Here is a 23206-nt window from a genome sequence, read left to right on the forward strand (position 1 = left end):
CCCCTTGTGGCTGCTGTGATGCCCACAAGCACCCATCCAACTCCGGATACGCCACCGCCAGGATCCGGAACATCAGGGGGGTACTGGTGCGACGGGCACCCCTCCCACGTTGGGAGGCCATCCCCAGCTGAGCCCCCGTCATCTTCTTGCTCCAGCGGCGAATGTCCTCCCATCTTTTACAGCAGTGGGTGCTCTGTCTGTGGTGGACCCCCAGGTTCCGGACTTCCTTGGCGATGGCATACCAAATATCCTTCTTCTGGTGGGGGCTGACCTACAGGAATAGTACAGTGGAAAAGGGGAAGATATAACCGTCCGCACCGTCACAGTCATTGGCCCTCATCCCTACCCTTGCCATGACGCACATGCACTCACCGTCGTTTCATGAACGTCTCATTCTCCCCCCCCCTATCTTCCAACCACACCACTCCACACAGGCATTGCCCATTCGGCATGCTCACAGTCTACTTACCTGTTTGTCTGGAGGACCGTAGAGTAGCGTGTACTGGGGGAGGAACCCATCCACTAGTTTCTCCAACTCCTCCATGCTGAAGGCAGGGACCCTTTCCCCAGACACATGAGCCATTGTCTCTTCCAGACTGAGGTCACAGAAGCACTTGCAGTGTAGGTCCTCTCCTGTCGAAAATCAGGTATCAAGTGATTGAACAGAGAGAAAATGGCGGTCACGTCCGCGGTGGTGCATACCGTCACCGCCAGCGTACATTGTCATTGGCTCCTGGGACCCATAGGGTCCAATGTTAACCAATGCAGGATTGCGCCGCGGTCTTCGATCGCCTACAGCGACGGTGTACAACGCCAGCGCAGTTACCTCATTTCCCTTTGTCCCACATTTCAGGTCAGGCAGATGCCATTGTAGGGGGCCACATGGCATTAATTTTAAATGCGTCACACATATTTAGGTCTTGCATACACACTAATACAGGCACATAGCGGTTTTAAAAAATTGAGGAATAAAGTTGTGTTAACGTACCTCAGTGTTGGTTGACTCTCTTCTTGCTGTTCTCCTCCATAGAGCACGTCCGCTGGGGCAGATGAGGAGGTGGCGGCATCCTCCGGTGTACAGACCGCTGGTGGACCTGTCGACAATGGAGGAGCGACATGTAATTGTCACCTACAGACTTGATCGTGCCACAGTCCTGGAACTGTGTGCCCAGTTGGAGCCAGACCTGATGTCAGCTATCCGCTATTCCACAGGAATCTCCCCTCTAGTGCAGGTGCTGTCAGTACTCCATTTCCTGGCAAGTGGGTCTTTTCAAACGACAGTGGCCATATCATCAGGGATATCCCAGCCTATGTTCTCCAACATGTTGTCCAGAGTGTTGTCTGCCCTGCTGAAACACATGCGTAGCTACATCGTTTTCCCTCAGGTGGAGGATTTGCCAACAGTGAAAGATGACTTCTATGCCCTGGGACATATCCCCAACATCATAGGTGTCATTGATGGGACACATGTGGCCTTGGTCCCCCCCGCAGGAGTGAACAGGTGTACAGAAACCGGAAGAGTTAGCATTCAATGAATGTGCAGATGGTGTGTTTGGCCGACAGGTACATCTCCCATGTGAACGCCAAGTTTCCTGGCTCAGTGCATGACGCTTACATTTTGAGGAATAGCAGCATCCCTTATGTGATGGGGCAACTCCAGAGGCACCGTGTGTGGCTATTAGCTGAGGACATGGAGCCTATACAGTGTGACTAGGTGTCTGGGTCTGGGGATGTCCCTAAGAGTTAGTGTGTGTCTAACAGATTTCCCTCGACATTTGCAGGGGACTCCGGCTACCCCAACCTGTCATGGCTACTGACCCCAGTGAAGAATCCCAGGACAAGGGCAGAGGAATGCTACCATGAGGCCCATGGGCAAACTAGGAGGGTTATAGAGAGGACCTTCGGCCTCCTGAAGGCCAGGTTCAGGTGCCTCCATCTGACAGGTGGTTCCCTATTCTACTCACCAAAGAAGGTGTGCCAGATCATCGTGGCCTGCTGTATGCTTCACAACTTGGCTTTGCGACAACAGGTGCCTTTTCTGCAGTAAGATGGTCCAGATGGAGGTGTTGTGGCAGCTGTGGAGCCTGTGGACAGTGAAGAACAGGTAGCAGAATGAGGTGACATCGACAACAGAAACACGGTGATCCAACAATACTTCCAATGAGACACAGGTAAGAAGACATCACTGCCTGCTACATCTGATATATTTGTTCTACCTCTCATCTGTCTGTTACTTTCACCCAGTGTATGGACCCTGAGTTGTAACTTTCACTGTCAATTTCACAGATGTGGGTCCCACTGTGAGACATCTGCTTAGTTTTCGCATGGACTAGATCTGTGTGACATAGGTATGTTGACAATACAATGGATATAGCATTTTTACACAGTTATTGCAAATACACATTTTCGAAAGCACAGACTGACTCCAGATTGTTTTGTGCTTAAAGGGTTTTTATCTAAGTGCTAAATATTGGAGGGTGTTGTAAAATGGTCAGGGGTGATGGTAGAGGAATGTCCATGGCAGAGTCCAGTCTATTAGTCTCACAGGTGTATTGTCCAAAGGGGCATGGGAAGTGGAGCTGGGGCAGTTTAAGGATGGACATGGTGACAAAGTGGGACAGAAGGATGACAATCAGGGTGGTCTCATTTCTTGGCGGGGGTCTTGGCATTGTTCTCTGTCTTTGTCCTGGATCTCAGGGACCGCTTGCGGGGTGGTTCTCCATCTGCAGGGGGTGGGGTGCTGGTGTCGTGGTCCTGTGGCGGTGCCTCCTGTCCACTAGCGCCGGTGGAGGTGGTGGGCAGTTCATCATCGAGGCTAGTATCAGGGGCCCCTTGTTGTGCCACAGTGTCCCTCCTGGTGTTGACGAGTTCCTTCAGCACCCCCACAATGGTGCCCAGGGTGGAATTGATGGATTTAAGTTCCTCCCTGAACCCCAAATACTGTTCCTCCTGCAGGCGCTGGGTCTCCTGAAACTTGTCCAGTACCGTTGCCATTGTCTCCTGGGAATGGTGGTAGGCTCCCATGATGTTGGAGAGGGCCTTGTGGACAGTGGGTTCCCTGGGCCTGTCCTCCCCCTGTCGCACAGCAGCCCTCCCAGTTCCCCTGTATTCCTGGGCCTCTGTCCCCTAACCGTGTGCCCACTACCACTGCCCCCAGGTCCCTGGTGTTGTTGGGGTGGTGGGTTAGCCTGGGTTCCCTGTAGTGGTGGACACACTGCTGCTTGACGTGTCCTGGGGACAGAGGTATGGGCCCGCTGGGTGGGTGCTGTGCTGCTGTTTCCAGAGGGGGGAGGCTCTGTTGTGGCTTGTGCCAGTGTGAGGGGAACCGACTGTCCCGAGGTCCCAGATGGGCCGGGCTGGTCATCTAGATCCAGTTGGACAGAGCTGCTGTCATCACTGTGGGCCTCATCTGTGGGTGGAGTGGACATGTCTGGACCCTCCTGTCCGGTGACGTTGGGTAGGGGTCCTGCAGGGGTGTAAAGCATGATTATTGCATCTGTGTGTGCCATGGTGTGCAATGGGTGGGTGACCCTGTACCCCAGTGCTTGCATTCTTGTGTGGGACCTTGTGTGATAATTGGTTAGGGGTGAGTGTGGGTTTGTGCAGTGGCCATGCATTGGTGATGGGTGTCCATGCTTTGGTGTTGCATGCAGGGCTTAGTTTTGGGATGGGTGGGTTGTGATAGTGGGATATTTGTGAGGAGCTGGAGTGATGGGGGTGAGGGCGAGGGTGGGGGTATGTGATAGCATGCAGGTAGGGCGGGGGATGTAATAGTTAAGATTTGACTTACCAGAGTCCATTCCTCCAGCTACTCCTGCGAGGCCCTCAGGATGCAGTATAACCAAGACCTGCTCCTCCCATGTTGTTAGTTGTGGGGGAGGAGATGGGGGTCCGCCACCAGTCCTCTGAACTGCAATGTGGTGTCTTGAGACCACGGAACGCACCTTCCTCCGTACGTCGTTCCACCTCTTCCTGATGTCATCCCGTGTTCTTGGGTGCTGTCCCACTGTGTTGACCCTGTCCACGATTCTGCGCCATAGCTCCATCTTCCTAGCTATGGTGGTGTGCTGCACCTGTGATCTGAATAGCTGTGGCTCTACCCGGATGATTTCCTCCACCATGACCCTGAGCTCCTCCTCAGAGAACCTGGGGTGTCTTTGCGGTGCCATGGGGTGGTGTGGGTGATGTGTGGGGTGGTGTGTGTTGTGATGTGTGGGGTGATGTTTAGGGGTGTGTGGTGTTTTGTGCGTGGATGTTGTGTGAGTGATGGTGTTGAGTGCCTGTGGATGCTAGTTTGTAGATGGTGGTGTCTCTCTCTGGCCTTCAGTCACAATTGTGGTAATAAGGGTTTGTGGGTGATGTTGGTGTGTGTTTATATTGTATTGGATGTGTGTATGTGTCTCAGGTGTGTGTATTTCGAATTGTCCAATGTGGTTGTGTTTTGTAAATGTGTGTGTATTTTGAGCGCGGCGGTGTGTACTGCCAATGGAATACCGCAGTTGAAAGACCGCCACGTGGATTTGTGGGTCGTGATAGAGTGGGCGTATTCCTGTTGTCCTGACGGTGGAGGTTTTGTTATCGCCAGTTTATCACTGACCTTTGGTGTGGCGGACTTGTGTGGGTGTCTAGATTTTGGCGCACTCCGAGCTATGGGTCATTATAGCTGTGACGGAATTCCGCAGCCGAGGCGGTGTGCTGGTGGTCTTTTGCACGGTGGTAAGCGGCATGTACCGGCAACTGCGTAAGCGGCTTTGCTGGGGCATACAGTGGTTGTCGACCTGTCCGGTACGCCATGGCCTGCCAAGCCCACAAAGTACAATCAAGCGTGTTAATGGCACCTTGTGCCACCACTACTCAAACGTGAATCAGCAGGGCAGGCAAAGACACTGGGTCTGCAGCATCATGGTTTATGGCAAGGTGTGGTGTAAATGACTCAGGATGCAGCCAATAGTTAGCATGTTGCACCTGAGCACTCACATAATAGAGGTAGAAATCCGGAGTGTTAAACCCCCCTATTTCAAATGGGAGGGTTAGCTGTACCCATGCTACCTTTGGGTGCTTGCCTCCTCAAGCAAATGTCAATAGTAATACCCGTAGGGTTTTTAAAAAGTGCAGAGTTAGAGGGATTTGAATGTTTATGAACAGATAGAGGAATTGTGGTAATACAACCATTTTCACGTCTGCTAGTCGGTCTGCAAGGGATAGCGAGAGTCTAGCCTAACGCTGCACTTGATCCCCCAGTATAGTAATAGCTTTGCCATAATTGCAGCAAATGACTAGCTCTGAATCTCTATGCACCCAAACGCCTAGATACTTCACCAGATCTGTGCACCATTGCAGTGGGAATTCAGTGTGAACCACATCCGTGCTCTCTGTAAGCAGGAGCACATAAGATTTCTCCCAGTGAATACTCAAGCATGAGTGCCATTCAAACTTGACATATTCCTGTACAAGAGTATCCAAGTAGGTTTCCAGTTCACTAACATACAACACCATGTCATGGGCATAAAGAGGTATGGCCAGGGGGCGCAGTCTGAACCGGAGAGAAGCTGCAACATATCTGCCGAAGAAACACACGCAAGGGGTTCTACAGCTAGGGCAAATAAAAGTGTCGATAAGGGACAGCCCTGATGGGTGCCCCTATACACCAGAAAGGGTTTGATGTTACTCTGTTGACTTGAATTCTAGCGACTGTATCCATATACAACAGCCAAATCCAGGCGAGGAAGCCTGTAGGAAAAGTCATCCCTCGTAAAATAGCAGATAGATAGTCCAAACTATGGAATCGAGGGCCTTAGCAGTGTCTAGGAGCAGCACTGCTGCCTGAAGTGTTGGGTCTAAGTGGTGCAGTAAAGCAAAAATGGTCTGCAGATTATGTGTAGTGCTTTGAGACCAGCTTGGTTCGGTAGGCCCAAGTTAGGCTTCAGCAGGAACAAGAGTGAAGCTATCAGCTAAGCCAATATTTTAGTGTCTGAATTAATAAGGGATAGCGTCCTATATGAGCCACATCTCTCTGGAGATTTGTTAGATTTTTGCAGCGTAATCGCTAGGGATTCCCTCAAGGACAGTGGGAGTGTCCCGCTGCATACACTTGTGCCAGCATATCAAGGACATGAGGAGCAGGGATATCAGCATATTCCTTATAAAATTCCCCCAGTATGCCATTCACACCCGTGGCTTTATCATTAGGAAGCTTTTGAATATCGTATTTAACCTGTTGTATGGTAAACGGCTGGCATAAGAATTCCCTCTGGCCTGCTGATAGCCATGCCGGTGTAATGTCAGACAGATATTGAGCTATATCGGGTTCTGATGTCATCTCCCTCCGCCCACACAGTGCAGCGTAGAAGGAGATACATTGATGATGTATAGAATCATTGTTGCAGCTTAATTCTCCTTCCAAATCAACTGTATGCACCACATGGACCGTAGCTCGAGGAGACCTGAGCCAAGGATCGCCCAGGCCGTCCCACCTCTGCATATGCTCAAGCCATATGGCGTGTGGTTAAGTGCCGTGTATCCAGCTCAGCAGTCTCACTGTATTGCGTCACCTGTTCTCTAATGCGCGCTGGTATCTCTACATAAGGAGCAGAAGTGTAAGCCTTCTCACTGTCCCCAAAGGAGGCCTCCAACGCTTGCATCCTGGCCCTGAGAGCTTTCATTATACCAGCTTGGGCTCCTGTACACCCCCCCCTTAGCAGCCTTAAAAGCTTTCCGTAGGACTCTGGCACTCAAAACAGATCCCTTATTTAAAAGGAAGAATTCTACTATAGCCTCTTGCAAAGTACCCCTAAACCTTTGATCTAGCAAGGCAGAGTGCAAAAGATGCCAATTAAAGGGCTCTGAGGCATGCGTGGGGACATGCACTGTCATATACATTGGTGTGTGATCTGAAAGAGTCCTTGGGAGATATCTTATTTCTGCCACCCAGCCATGCACTTCATCAGCAACCAACTAGTGGTCCAAACACGACCAAGAACCATGCCCTCTCGCCACCCCTCATGCCACACTCGGCATACATCAGACACTCCATAGTCAGCCATGATATCATGCATCACTTTTGCGGCATGCCTGTCTTTTCCTTCTCCTGAGGCCTAACTGTCTAACTTCGGGTCTAAGGAAATATTGAGGTCCCCGCCTCAGAACAAGGGTAGCTGTGGCAACGCAGACAAGTGGCTTCATACGCGTAAGAAAAAATCAAGGTCGTCTATGTTAGGATCACAGGAATTTAGCAATGTCAACATCGTGCCACTAAGTTTTCCCTGTGCTATAGCATAGCGACCCTGCTCATCAATCTCAGTGTACGTCACTTCAAATTGTATCAGTTTTTACTAGAATCATGACCCTTCTGGCATAAGTGAAGTAGGAGGAGCCCAGGTAAAAACCCGCCCATCTGGTCCCCAATGTGTCAGCTGCATGCTTAGACAGACGGGTCTCCTGCAAATATGCAACATGTACCTGATGATGCTCAAGGTAGGCAAAGACCTAATGTTCAAAGTTAGAAATTGTAGGGGGGGTTGCTTTGGGGCTGGTGTCAAGGCTCATGACTATCAAGCCTCTGCATGCTCATATCTTGTAACATAGCCTCCTTCCCAGGCAACTTCAAACACAGTACATACTGCTGGGCAAAACAATTCCCCCAACACCTCCCTCCCCCCACCCACTTTTGCCTACCCAACCTGCTAAAGGCATGTTCTTAACTCCCTGAAAACAAACAGAACATGATTCACAACACTACATACGGCACCCCTGCGGATGCCTCAAAATTGTTTGGGACTCTCCCGCTAGGGAGACAGCAGATAGAGAGGGAACCGACACGTTGAACAAGACGCCTCTGCCTTTTTAACTGGCAGCTCACCCCAGGAACCAACAGATATTCAACAACATCGGACCCCGGGGATTCGAGCAGGCCGCTCCACTCAACTGCTCTCATGATCTCTGCGCTCGAAGCCGATTCTGTTTGGCAACTGCACCACCCCATGTGCTGTCATCCCTTGTGCGGAGCCTCCATTTTGTCTGCACCATGCAGGCCTATTCCAATTTCCGTCAGTTCACCATTGATGGGGCATCTATAATTTGTTTTCTTGGAGGTGCTTTGCTTCACAGTCCACCTTTCATTTTATTCTAGGCAGATGAGGTCCCTGGGGCAAGAAAATTGAACAGATTATCGGCCGTGGCCAGCAGAGCCGAACTAAGGCAAGACCATCTTGCAACGGGATCTCTGGTGCCCCCCTGCTCATTGGTTACTTGCACCCACACCCCTAATACCTCCAAATCTAAGAATTAAGGGCCAACCCTGCCACCAGAACCTCAGATCTGAAACAAATTTTGAAGAAAGGACAGAAGAAGACTCACATCAATGTCAGCAAAAACATTCACAAACCAAGGGCATGAAAATTTTTACCTGTAGCATCATTGCTCGACTGTGGCTCATCCTAGACCAAAGCTCAGTTACCCCAACAAGAAGGAGTTTTTTGTAACCTAAAGGCAACACCAGACTCCCTTGAGCTAGAGGTAATAGTCCTCTGCAACCGCAGGTAAAAAGCACCTACTGGAACCAAAGAAGCATTACATATCAGGTGTTCCGAGGGATCGCCAAAAAGCAGGTGGTCCAGTGCATTGTTGGAGGTGTAGTGCACCTCTCCATCAAGTTACAGCCAGCTACCTTTTTCCACATAACATCCAGAAGGGGAGATAGCTTCTCCCCCACCTTACCACTGCCACAGCTTTGTGGTGTGTCCATTCATCACCACCTTTACTTGACACTGCAACCTGAGGGCACACCACAACACCTTCAGCTGACATTAGCAGTGGCTCTGTGGTTGAATTTTTGCATCTGCTTCCTCACCTGCACCTTTTCAGTGGTAAAACCAGCAATTGCAGCTTCCCTTCAGCACCAAGGATAGCCAAGCACACCTCTGCACCCGAGACGCCTGAGTTAGGTACAGTTGCACCTCCTGATGACTCCTGGTCCAGGGTAACACATACAAAATTAACACCAAGTGGGCTCCCACAAACTCGTCCTGCAAGTGACCGAGTGTCACAAGTGTAATTCTTTAGGACCTATGGCTTCCTCGTTCAGCCACAAGGACAGCAAGGACACCTGGGCTCCAGGAGCCAGGTAAAATTGATCTAACTGACGAAGCTTGTCCTGGTACGCACATCACCTTAACCTCAAGTGGGTTCCTCTGAACTTAGCCTGCAAATAACTGAATGTCACTAGTGATTTTCCCCATTGCCTGCAATGGTAAAGTTTGGCAGCTTGTAATATACTGATTTATTTTTCACTTGAAAATCCATAACTCTGGTTCTATGTATCTGTTTTACTTTGTTTGGGGGTCTAAATTAATATAAAAATGTGCTCTATTTTCAGAAATTGGTGCCAGATTTCTTTCGAGTTGTTGCTTAACACATGTTCCTCTAGTAAAGCCTGACAGCTCTTTGCCACACTGCCAGGGGCTGAGCTAAGGATTTATTACTGTGAATCCAAGGACCATCTTTGGGGTAATGTGAGAGTATTACATGGTGAAGCCTAACTAGCATCAATGTATAATACTCCATGTTCCTAAAACGAGTATTCAGCGGACTTCCATTAAAGGAATGGTAGCTGTGTGAAAACCAGTACAGTGTGTAAAACTGGCAGACCTAGAGGGCGACAACATTGTTGATTCCACTAGCTTTCACCCCTCATTATAAACTTTAGGGAGGGGGGCTCCTTTAAGTCCAGATTTGGGGGTCATTCAATCTGTTCTGAAGTGAATTTGTAAGCTATGTATGCATGTAGGAGATTCATATAATGCTGTCCTGGTTAGATAGCTGTAGAAGTAGGTAAACAAGTGTGATTGACAAAGCTAGAGGAGGGGATGCACAGCAGTTACACGTCTGGCACTGTGGAGGAATGAGGTGGGAGAGGGTCAGGGGAGTTCTTTTATAGGATGAACAGCTAACAGGTTGTTACATAGGGACGAAGCATTGCTTTAAGAGATGGGTTTCTGCTTCCACATGAATGTAAGAAAAATATACGCTGACAAATCTTGTTAGGAAAATAATTCTAGGCATGTGTAATATAGTTTTGTAATTTCTAAACTTTTAGGTATCAAGCATAGCAATGAAAGTACTGCAGGTGTTTCAAGACCCTCCCCAGAGATCTTGATCATCCTTGCCAGGAATAGAGAGATTCAGGAGTTTAATACTCAGACAGAGGAAACCAGTCACTCACGTTTCTGAAGACCTTTACTTAGCCGTCCTGCAGCATGGAGGATGCTGTGAGATTCAGTGAATATATGTATAATCGTTTTTGAGTATAACTTTTAAAATCATTACAATTGGAAACACCCCAAACACATTCCACACCCCAAACCAATTCTGTTACATGTGATATTACATGGGATCGCTATAGAATGGCCTTAAAAACAAAGATGACATATTACACTATTTGGTGAGGGTCCAGGATGTAGGTCAGTTGGGAAATTGCTTTTATCAAAATTGGACTTGACGGCACACTGATCTTTTGTATCTTAGGGACTGATTTAGACCTTGGTGGAAGGGAATACGCTGTCACAAATGTAATTGATATCCTGTCCTCTGTATAACGATCCATTTATATCCGATAGATATCATAATATAGCAGATGAGATATCCGTCACTTTTGTGATAGAGTATTCCATCCTTCAAGATCTAAATCAGGCCTTTAGTCTTCAAGTGTAATCATTAAACAGCTCCCGCTACTGGTCTTGCAGACCTTTATTAGTCAACAAGGAGAAATAATAAAGAGCAATCTTATACATCAAACACCATGAAAAATGAAGACCATTTGGGGCTATGCAATAATCAAATTAGATAGTTGGTGTGAGTTAAAGGGTTTTATTAACAATTCTAATAACATTTAAATTGTTTTATCAGCAAATATTAATCTTTATTCATCATTATTACAAATTCACATAATCCATTAGTTGATATTTCAAAACAAGATAAAATACTAATAGGGGGTGATTCTGACTGCGGCGGACGGCGGTCGCCGCCCGCCAAGCGGTTCCCGCCGAAAGACCGCGGCGGTCATTCTGGCTTTCCCACTGAGCTGGCGGGCGACCGCCGAAAGTCCGCCCGCCAGCCCAGCGGGAAACACCCTTCCCACGAGGACGCCGGCTCAGAATGGAGCTTGCGGAGTGGGAAGGTGCGACGGGTGCAGTTGCACCCGTCGCGAATTTCAGTGTCTGCAAAGCAGACACTGAAATTCTTTGTGGGGCCCTCTTACGGGGGCCCCGCGGCACCCCCTACCGCCATCCTGTTCCTGGCGGGAGACCCGCCAGGAACAGGATGGCGGTAGGGGGTGTCAGAATCCCCATGGCGGCGGAGCACGCTCCGCCGCCATGGAGGATTCTCAAGGGCAGCGGGAAGTCGGCGGTACACCGCCGACTTTCCGTTTCTGGCCGCGGCTGAACCGCCGCGGTCAGAATGCCCAGCAGTGCACCGCCAGCCTGTTGGCGGTGCTACTGCCGACCTCCGCCATGGCGGTAATTACCGCCGCGGTCAGAATCACCCCCTATATTAGTAAAGATTACAAATTATATAGAAATAATACAGTAAGAGTGCTCCATAAAGGAATTTCCGTAGCCTAAATTAAGGGTTATAATGGCGATCTGAGCCGGAGTAAAGGTGTCAGTTTAGAAACTTGATAAATAGAGCTGATGACAGAATAAAATGCATAATCATGAAGCTTTTGCCATTAAGCAAAGGGCATTTTCAGCTGGAAAGAATTCTCAGCTATAAATTAGCAGACATCTTTTGAAAGGAAAAAGGATAACAAGGACTAAAAAGTGAAACTTTCTTGAAGAGAGGCAACCCTACAGATCTCAATAAAAGAATTTGAAATGCTGTCTTGTGCTAGAAGAGAGAGTGTAGAAAGTGTGAATGCCAGCCTACTCTAAGAAGACGTGAGAACATAAATCTGTTAAAAACACATCGAAACATCTGAAACATTCCCCATTCTCGGTGTTCAAAAGGATTTCATAAACCCTAGGAGCAGGTAAATTCCCTAAATTCTGATGTTTTCACAATAGACCACAGAAAGAAATAAGTCCATGAAAAGGTACTTCATCCACATCTTGCATTCCAGACAGTTCTTCCCATGAGTCATATTTCCTGTCATTTCCTCTCCTTCTAATGAGAACCTCACTATAAGTTGCCTAATAGATAATAAATGCCTATTCACTAACTAACAGACAGCTTCTGGAAAGTTACAGCATCATCAGTGGGGGAGGACAACATCTTGTGCAGAACAACAGTTCAATATTGAAAACAGGCCTTTCAGTGTTCATGTTGAAATCAATGTTAATATAGTATCAGTAGTTAGGCTAACTTAAATCAGTACATTATTATTTCTTTTATATGCTTATAATACCTATGTATGGTTGATTACTACAGAAGGTTTGCTTTTATTATACATGTGTTATTTAGCATAGACCTTTGCACTTTCCATTTGAATGTGTTTTATTTTTAAAATTAGTAGATTTGCTCTCACAGACCACACCAACCAGTTCTTTGATGGTAGTTCTGAATTCTGGTTCTAAAAGAAATTGGTTTGCATAGAAGAGCAGGGAGTGTGACACTAGACAGATTTAGGGCCTGATTGACAGTATAGTGGCCCACCAACTCACTAGAAACTATGGGCTCCACTACTGATGGAGAACTGCCTGCCTTATTTAGAGAGCCGCATCAGGTAAACAAGGGTCTTCCTACTTTCAGTGGAAAAGCTTTGCCATGAGTGTGCCATGTTTGATATGCCCACTTGACAAAGTTTTTTTTCCAATAATAACGTCCAAAAGTAGGAGTTTAGCCTCAGAAAACAAAAACATCATTGACCCAGATGTGAAAATATACAACTTGCATCTATATAAATTAGTACTCTTAGAGATTTTGTACTTCCCAAAAAGTCTACACAAAACTAGAGGAAACCTATGATGACTTTTAAAATAATTTAAAATTAGTCCTTTCAGAGGGCCACTGGGCACAGAGGGGTTACTGGGCCAAACACTGGTGGTTGAGGACTTTTATTCGTTATGTCAAGGGGCCCAACCAACTAAGGATTCTGAGCAACTGTGCCTTCTGCACTTGACTCTTGAGTCTGTGGTCAACCAGTCCAAGGCTTCCTTGGAGGTAAAGTTTAGATACAGTTTAGTAAACATGGCTCATAACTCATAGAGCGCACAGCAAAATCAGTGTCCAGTCAAATACTTATTTTCAGTTTAAAAAGAAGTCTTTTATTTATAACTCTACACATTCAAGGAAAAAATACAACACTTATAAGCAAGAAAACAATCCCCTTTAGTTAGGGCTCTAGTGTTTCAATTACAAATTCCTGTCCTACCCACTTCTCATGGTTTATTCTCCCTTCGATATTGGTCAGGGTTACTACCCATTCACTGGTGGCTACATCCAGGATATACTAACTAGTAGGCCTTACTCAAAAGTCCACTCCATTCGTTAGAAAGTAGTCAAAAGGGTCTTTGGTGCTGCAGCACCTATAGCAGCAAGTCTCCTGCAAGTATTATCCACTCAAGCAGCGAGAAAGTGTTCTCTGGCAAGCGGGTGCCCTAATTGTGGGTATCCCCGATGCTCCAATCCTGCTTGGTTGAGTTGGGCTGCATGTGGGTAGTCACCAGCAGTCGCGGGCTGTCTGTGACCTTGCACAGCCAGCTCCAGAGGCAATCAGAGGTGCTCCGGTGCGTCCTCCTTCAAGATAATATCAGCACTCTCCAATAGGGAGAGGGAGTTGAGCCAAGCACTTCAGATCTGGTCCAGTGAGGTTGATGCACTCATGGTGTCCTCCTAAACCCACTGGGCAAGTTGGGAATGATTTCTGAATGCTTGACTTCAACCCACATTGAACCTCGTCTCACTTCAGTTCACAGGCGTCGGCCCGAACTCCAAAAGTTAGCCCCTCCTGGCATATGGAGTTGCAGTGGTACTTGCACCCAAGGCTCAGCTATTCCTGCACAGCAGTCCACACCACTGCAGCCCCTTCTGGCATATGGAGTCACAGTCTCAGCACTTGTTGGCAGTTTTCACTTCCACTGTGGACTATCCTGGCATACGGAGATGCTGCAACAGCACCGTACAGTCTTCATGCTTCCGCATGGCACTTTGCTCACAGCTATCTTCACAACTTCCTTCTTTTGACATGGGGGGTCGCTGACCTGATTCCGCACATGGGCAACAACCCTTTCAGTATAGCAGCCATCTGCTCACACATCGCAACAGGAGTCCTTTCAACAGGGCTTCTCACTGGAACTCTCTCCCTCCAACCCTCTCTTCGTCCTCATAGGACATACTGGTTTTAACAAGCAGACATGGACTGGTGCTCCAGGTTCCAGAGCAGTTGGTCTTGGTTTCAATGGGTGATGTCCCCTCACCTAGCAGAGAGACTATCATGTCTTGACCCCTTGTCCTGGTCACAATCAGAAGTCTTATAGAGCTTCCTCTCCTCATACATTTCCCAACACCAAGTGTGATATTGGGTCTGGGTCACTGAAGTTGTATGTTGGGGCTCTGCTTCTTTTGAAGTGCACTCTTCTCTTCTCTCTTTTTCCTCTTGATAAGCTGTCTGTCACAAATCTAATAGTCTCACAACACAAGCTTGGGAGTGATTAGAGTTCACACCTGGATGTCAGCCACAGTGATATGTGAACCAAAAGGTTAATTGCGGGCTCCTACCCCAATCTTTATGATTCCCTTGTCAGCCCCGTCTCCATCCTGAGATGTGTTCAGGCCCCTTCCTTGTGATCTTTCATTGAATCAAAGAGCATCGTTTGTAGGGTAGAAGGGGAGTGTCTATCTCCCTTCTCCAGTGTGTCCCACCCAGCTCACAGGATTGCAGTAATAACAAATGTGTCTGATGGGCTTTCCTATGTTTCTCATGTCTTCATCAGGTAGGCCTGGGCTTCCCAAAAGGGAACTTAGTGTCCTCCATGTAATGTACTATTCGAGGCACACTTGTACTCAGTGCATGTACACAGCACACACACTGCCTTGTACTGTTACCTTCATATATTGTGCCACCAAAGGCACACATACATTCCACACACACAATTACATTGTGCGCTCTGCTTAGTATTGTAGTACTCCTACATTGTGCCAGGATGTTATACTTGCAAACACACAAATTGCTAGTACACACATTCCTCATACATAAACTACACAACACTTCACCCTTCAAGTATTGTACTTCTTGCAAACCCACATACACCCCGCACATGCTTTCATTGCACATGTACTGCACAGTTCTACATCTCTCATGTAATGTAGTTTTCTCCGGGCTACATTTGCCTTGACACATTCCTTTGAATTTGTGAATTTGAATCCTAAGACTCAAATTGAAATTACGTTGCTGGCATGCAATTTTCTACATATATGGGATTAAAAGTTATATGTACAAGGTGAAAAAATAAAGGGCTATTGGCTGATTTCCAATGTGACTATACTCCAAACATTACTATTTGAAGACCATACTCTACACATTGTTTTTCTCGTTATTTCTTATCCTTTAATTTTTATGTTATTCAAAATATTTAAATAAATACACCAAATGTATCTTCAATGTATAATACTTCGCAATATTTTAACATTAATTTTTTTTCTCCTATCCTTTATAATAAAACATAATCATAGTAAAAATATATTTCTCATATAGCTATAAAAACTGTTCAAATTCACATCCGAAGGGAATCTGCATATGGTGTAGGACTTTTAACGCTGTCCCTTTGGTGGTGGAAGGGGTACCTCTCTGATTTGTTTCAGACTACATACACCTAGTACACACACTCATCATGCATGCACTGCACATCACTGATCTATCTCTGTACTGCATTCTTTCCAGGCACACATACATCCAGCGCAGCCACCACTCCTGCGCTGCTCAGCACTCCACATTTATCTGATGTGGACCAAAGGCGAGTTAAGCATACAGGTTATAAAGGTGAATGAACCTATACGCCTCACTCCAGTGACACAAGTTAAAAAGGACCTGTCCACTCCTAATGATCACTACACAGCATGCTGCCACCACTGCGCTCGTCCTGCTTAACTCTTGACGAAGGCAGTATCCTTCCACCACTATGAGGGCAGCACTTTGGGTGACCCTCCCGGTCCAAGAAGTCCTCAATCCATGAGACAGGCATTCGTCATGGCGCACACACATGATCCGTGTTTGTCTATGGCAACAAAAATCAGCATTAGGGATCCTGATATCAGTGCAATTGTGCACTCAAGGCAAGGGGCACGTCCACAACCATGCAGAGAACTTTTCCATCTCAACAATGACCGTACGTTAAAAGCATTTACTAAACATTACCTGATATCCCTACACTAAGAATGGTTAACATGGATTAGTCAACACTGTCTTTTTAATTAAAGGGACTATCCTGTCAATGGAGTCACAGCACATTTCAACAGTCATGCAAAAATCATTCAACAAAGCAATATTCTAGAATGCCTGTTGTTCATGATTGTTAGAGTTGCAGAGCTGGGTAAAGCGAACAGCCTTTTTTACGGCATGCTGGATGGTGCCTTCAATAGTCAGGGGTACCGACTGCATCCAAATTTGGCACAGATATGCTTAAAGGCAAATTCAACATAATCCAAGTTACTCTTAGAGGAAAAGCACTAGTAAATCTATCAAAAGTTGGGCCCTAAATATGTGTTCTTAAATTTAAATGCAAAAAACCTAGATTGCTTTCCCAAAATGATTGTAAAAACCCATACTGTAATCCAGATCAAGATGCAGACTTTGCAGTTCACTTGTTTGTCTTCATCTTGTATTCTTTAAGATTAGTTCCTTTTTTTCTAGATGTCGTATTTCTGTATGTTCTTCTAATGCAACATACAACTCTTGCATAGTGCATACTTTGAACTGACTTGCTTGTAGGTGGAGTTAGTGCAGACTGTGTGTAGGTGCTCCTTAAAGAATATGATTGAGAGCTGTGGAGTTGAGGCTAAATGCAGTGCAAAATTGTCTAAGCAATTCATAAAATGGTCAGGCTACATGTTCATCCAATCCTTGGCCTCTCTGCAGAAAGCACAGGACAATAGTCACATATTTGACATGACAATGAGAGAGAGGAGCCACAATGAATGGGAAGTGGCACTTGAAAGTACACTCAGAATGACAGAGTGAAAAAGCAGAGATGAACTTGAAGGGAATGACGCAAGATACCAGATAGAGGAAGATGTGAGAAAGAATAAGGTAAAAGTGATTAACACAGTCAGGGACTGCAGATGAAAGTGAAGTGAAGGGCAGAACAGGAGTAACTTAGACACTCCGAACACCACTACACCAACCACAAACCTTTTTAATGTTTTATTCACAGCTCCACATCTTCTGAATTGAAAATTGTAAATTCTAATTATTTGCAACAAAATCAGTGGTGTTGCTAATGTATCTGATAGTATTAACAAGCATTGGGCAAAGGCACTGAGACTGGCTTTTTTAGGTATATGTTCATTGTTGTGTGATATGCCTGGATACAATAACAGAAAACTTGGAGAGGCATCCAAATACGAATCACAATTACCGACTCGCAAATCAGTATGTATGAACAAATAGCAGATCAATTTTGGGATTTTGCAAATTGCAATTACCTAAATTGCACATGGGGGGTGCAACGGAATTGGAATTTGCAACCCGTAATCGCAAATTGTGACTGAGTCGCAATTAGCGAATGGGTGCAAAGGAACAGAGAAATTACACTTCCTGGTGCTGGATGATGACTTCAGAACCAGGAAGTGCCTCCCATAGAAGTAGGAGGAGTCTAGCCAGGACGTTCAGCAGAGGCACACCCAGCTGAGATGAGCAACTACAGCCATAGCAAGCCAAACAAAGGAGGCAAACACTGCAGGGAGGAAGAGAAAGCTCAAATTCTCAGACAAAGAGTCCCTGACTCACAAAAAAAGAAAATCTGGCTGAACATACAAAGTAAGATCAATGCCATTGGAGTCAGTCACCGCTCCATCGAGGAAGTATGCAAAAGATGGTAGGACCTCACGTCAAGAACCAAGGAAAGGGTTGCAGAGCGGATGAAGGAGGCGCATGGAACAAGTGGGGGACCATCCACAGTACCACCACCCACAGCAATAGAGAGTATGGTGGAGACCACACTGGAGCCAGAGGCTGTTGTTGAAATTGGGGACCTGGACAGTTCAGCACCTGGAACCTCCAAAAGTAAGTGGCACATCTCACTTATTCTCACTTTTCAAGGCACCATGCACACAACCACAGTTCGCAAAAGCAGTTAGCATTTCCGCAGAGGAGTGCAACACAACACCAATTGCTCCCCATGCACGTGAAACAACAGAGGACACCGATGTGGACAATGAGGCAGTAAACCTGACTCCCGAGCCACAGATGGGTGAGAGCCAGCCACTGAGATCAGCAGGGAGTGGGCGAGGAAGGCGTAGTTTGACACATGATGCAGGTGAGGAGGATGCCAGTACACAACTATTCCTGGGACTGGAGGCATCCCTACTCAGCAGTCACTGCCTGCAAAACAAACACATAGGGTTGATGAACCGGAATCTACAACAAATGCAACAGGCTCTCACACAGGGATTTGGGAATGTTGAAACGCAATTATCCATCATGAATGCCAACATGGTCAACCTCACCACTGCCATCAATGACCTATATAGGGAAATGGTGGCAGATCGGGCCCATGTAAGGCGCAAAGAGCGCAGCACAGCTGCACAGTTGGACCAGCTCATTCAGTCCACTGGTCGCCTACCCACCACAACCACATGCCTGTCAAGACTCACTGTCACGCTCCAGGTTGAACTAGGACATTTTGCTGGAGATGTGGCAAGGGGACTATGCCTCATTACTGCTGCTGTGGACCATATTCATACCTCCCAGGCAGCAAGAGGTACTGGTGACACCCCTAGGGCAGTGAGGACTTATCAAGTGTGAGCAGCATTTCTGCCTCAGATGCCCGCCTCCTACGTAGTAGCAGTGCCCGCCAGACATCTGTGGACCAACTAGGCACAGGCCCTGGTGGTCGTAGCTGTAGGAGGGTGTGATGTTTTGTCACTAGGTTTATCCTAAGGCACATAAGTGGAATGTGGTTAGGTTTTGGTACAAAATAATTGTTTACTGCTTGGTATACGTCTCCATTTACATAAAGCACTCCTGACATTAAAGGATATTTTTGTTTTGCACAACCTGGCTATGTGTGTCTTACATTTGTGAGTGCTGTTACGGTTGGCACATACCTGCCAAAGTAATGAGTTGCTATGTGATCCCATCTCCACCTACCCTCCATTGCGATGCTACTGTTAACGCGTCCTTCTATGTCAATTTTATACACATCAGGACTCGTTTTAGGCCAATGAATCTTTTGACCCAGTGGTGAGACACCGTAGGACGAGATAACTAATCAATATGTCAAGTAATATATCAATAAGGTCACTGATATTTATCTCCCCAATACATTTTACTTTGGATAATGACATTAATCAAATTGTCGACGCAACCATGAACTTTCAGCCATGAATAACCACACCTTGTGATAGCATTTTTTGAGTTTTATTACCTATTGATTACAATCTACTAGCAAAAGTGTCAATCTCAAAACCACGAAGCATATAAGCATAGTCACAATATGGCAACTGTAGTAAGACTTCAATAATGCAAAGATCACGAATATAAGAGCATAACATAAAGTGAGCATAGATCGGAACACATAGAATATCATGCAAGTCTTAGTTCAGCACGGTATAATGTCAGTCTCGTCTACTTGTGTCAGTCAGGGTGATCACCTAACCTAGCCTCTAATTAGCATCAGCATGTTGGACTTCATGCAAAACAATTTAGAACACCAATTTGGAAAACATCTAAACTATGGTCTCTAATCAAAATACAGCAGTTGGTACCTAGAAAGGAAAAGCAAATAGACAAATTACAGTAGCATTGTCATAATTACCCTCCAAGGATTGAGTCAGCACACAGGATCAGTCTTCGTCTTCAGGACATCAGTCGTATCGCCATCAGTCTAACTTAGTCTAGTGGAGAGGGGACGTTTCCCTCATAAGGAGGAGAAGCATAAAGGCAGTCTATGGGTGAGGATAGTTTATTAAGTCTCAAAGTCACCAGAGTGACAGAGTTTCTGGATAAAATCGATAGCATTCCCTACCTAATTCCCCCACCCTTCTGTGTCATGAGTTTTTATCCCTTTTTCGCAATACCTTCCCCCAAAATTCTATTGGATATTCGCTATACCCACTATCTTTAACCTATCAAATTATACATTAGGTAATCCAAATTGTCACCCCACGATAATTTATAACACTTTGATTGGTCTTCATAATTGACGTCTTCGTAGATGGCACATCCGGGGTGTTTTGTCATCATCTTGGCACGTCTCTCGGGTCATGAGCTTCTTTATCCATGGTCAAATGGCCTTGTACATTCTTTTGGTATACTTTTGTTTCAAATCTGTATAAAACCTATATTAAGGCAGCTAGCATGCGGATGGGAACAGGATGAAGTTGGATACATGAAACGAAGGAAAAGAACAAATGCTGGGTCATGGCCCTTTACAAGTCAGCACACTGAAAAACAGAAAATATGCTTTAATATGAAAGTTATACAGCTAAAATCCTCAACCTACGCTAACTTAAGGCCTATGGGTTTTAATACAAATGCAATATTCGTAAGCGTTAATATATGAAATTAATCATGATGCAAGCAATTATTTCTTACAATCGACATTAGTTTATGTGCACAATAGTAACTTCACGTTTATAATCATAACTCAAAATACACATTAAGCAACTAATATTTATTGTTGTTTTTCATATGCAGCATTGTTAGGTATTTATATAAGCACTTCATGTTTAACATATATAATATTTAGATTACACTCTCTCAGTCCCTCCTCTGATGACGCTTGTCATCACACAAACCTTTCCCTTTGACTTTTCATTTTTTTTTTTAATTTTTCACCTTGCGCATAATACGCATTTCAACATCTTGCCCTTTATGTGAACTTTCCCAAATTTCATTGAACATTTTCTCTCTTTCACTTTCTTCATTTCTCCTGGTTCTTTTAGTCCAATTTCTCTTTATTTTGTCATTAATTTTGCATGCCCCCATAATCCTAATAGACAGACCAAAACAATTAATAGACCCATCAAGATTTTTGCAAGTACCCCATTCCAAATGTTGGTAAACCAGCTCCCAACCCTGGCAATTCCCTTTCCAAATTTCTCCCAAACACCGAGTTCTTTCAAATCCTTCAAATCTGTACTATCTCTAGTAAGGTTAGTAAGCATACTTCTAATCTTTTTACTGTTATCTGGAATGAATGAACAACAATGACGCTCATTGAGCATCTTGCAGACTCCTCCACTCTTAGCTAAAAGAATGTCTAAAGCAAGCCGATTTTGAAGAGTCATAGCTCTTTCTGCAGCAATTTCAGTATCCATCAGGAGGATAGCCCCTGTAAAATTTGTCAGCATGTTATCCACTATAGTAGACAACTTTTGAATCTTCATAGAATTCAAGATAACCCCTACTGATGGGATTATGGCTCCAAATATATCACCAATGACAGCCGCCACTGATTCTCGTTTTTGTCTGGGATGTTGTAGTTCAGACGTCTTAGGTATCTGTTTTAAGTCATCAATTTGGTAAATCTTTGGGAATACTATTCCCAAATAACATGTCCCATACCATCCCTTAGGGAGACGGTAATAAGCATTTAGCCCACAGATGTAATAGATCCCAGGAATCGCTGGATCTTGTCCATTTAGCATAAAGGTCCATTTACCCTGAAATAAAAACACATGCCTGCATTCACTCATTCCCACAAACAAATTGTCCTGCTCGGATTTTGGCCTATATATACAAAGCCTACCTACATGTAATGCATCTATAGCTAATTTGCCTGGTGTTTTAATTGCAGTATAAGCATAATCATTTGCATATGTGCGTTTCTCTAATCCTTTTTCTAATCTTTCTTTTAATGCTTTGCGTCTATCATCTGTGTGATCTAAAAAGCTTTTCTCTACAGGCGATAGTAAGCAAGTTAAATTATTGCGATGTGCATAGGCAGTTCCAAATGTAAGCGTCGGCTCAAAGAATCCCCTAGCTATTTTTATATCATGTTCCTTAGCTAACTTGTTTAAAAATTCAATCACAGGCACAAAAGAAAACACAACATCCAAGTTTGAATAGAAATATTGCACATGCTCTTGATTATAGAATCTTATTAATAGCAAGCTACAACTAATTCCATAAGTAAGAGGGAGGCTGTGATATGTAACTCCCTCCTGCACAGATGAAGGAATTTTAGTACATACATAACAATCTTTCGCATCCATAGTTTCCACATACTCATTTAGTAAGCGATAGAAAACATTAGTAGAAAGTTTCCCTTTTGCATTAGTTCCCTCATGCATATTTCTTGCATCCTGCTCAAACCTTTCCCATGGTGTTAGTGTGGTAGTTTCAGGTTTTGAAGTAGCGTTAATAGTTTCTTTCGCTATCCATGGCATTCCTACAATCACTCCCACAATTATCACTGCGCACACAACACCTATTATAAGTCCTAGCCAACCACACACTTTACTTCCCTTGCTACTACCTCTATTGTAAGCCATGTCTGTATAGAATCAGATAGTAGAGCAACAATCAACTAGAGGATGGTTCAAATTCTCTGGCTTTCTGCGTTTATTTACAGCATCTTCACTCACTCCAGGACCTCTTTTATCAAATCAGGTTAGCAGCTTGTCGTAATCAAGTTTTTTCAATAGTCAAATCCGGTTCTAGTGTCACTTTAGGTAATTCATAAAGTCTCTCTTTCCTTTCAATTTTCAGTTTCAGATTTTATCCAAGATTTCTTCAGATTCGCTCAAGTACCGTAGTATTGGCCTGGTACTTCTCGATCAAAACAGAAAGCTAGGAATTCTTGTTGCCATTCCGATGTTGTAGCATACGCCCATTCAGGACCTGTATATCTTCTGTTTGCGATTCTTTTTCGTTTCAGCCTTCGTTCACCCTGTTGTTCTCCTTCACTCAGTTCTTCCACTCGAGATGTATCGTTCTCTTCTATTATTGTGTGGTTTGATACGTCTCTTATCTAGAACAATGGTTTATCTGGCCAATTGTCACCTTTCTGTGTCTTCTCTCGATGTGTTCTTTCAGAACGCTGGACAGCAC

This window comes from Pleurodeles waltl, chromosome 10 (genome assembly GCF_031143425.1).
Source record: "Pleurodeles waltl isolate 20211129_DDA chromosome 10, aPleWal1.hap1.20221129, whole genome shotgun sequence".
Taxonomy (NCBI): Eukaryota; Metazoa; Chordata; class Amphibia; order Caudata; family Salamandridae; genus Pleurodeles; species Pleurodeles waltl.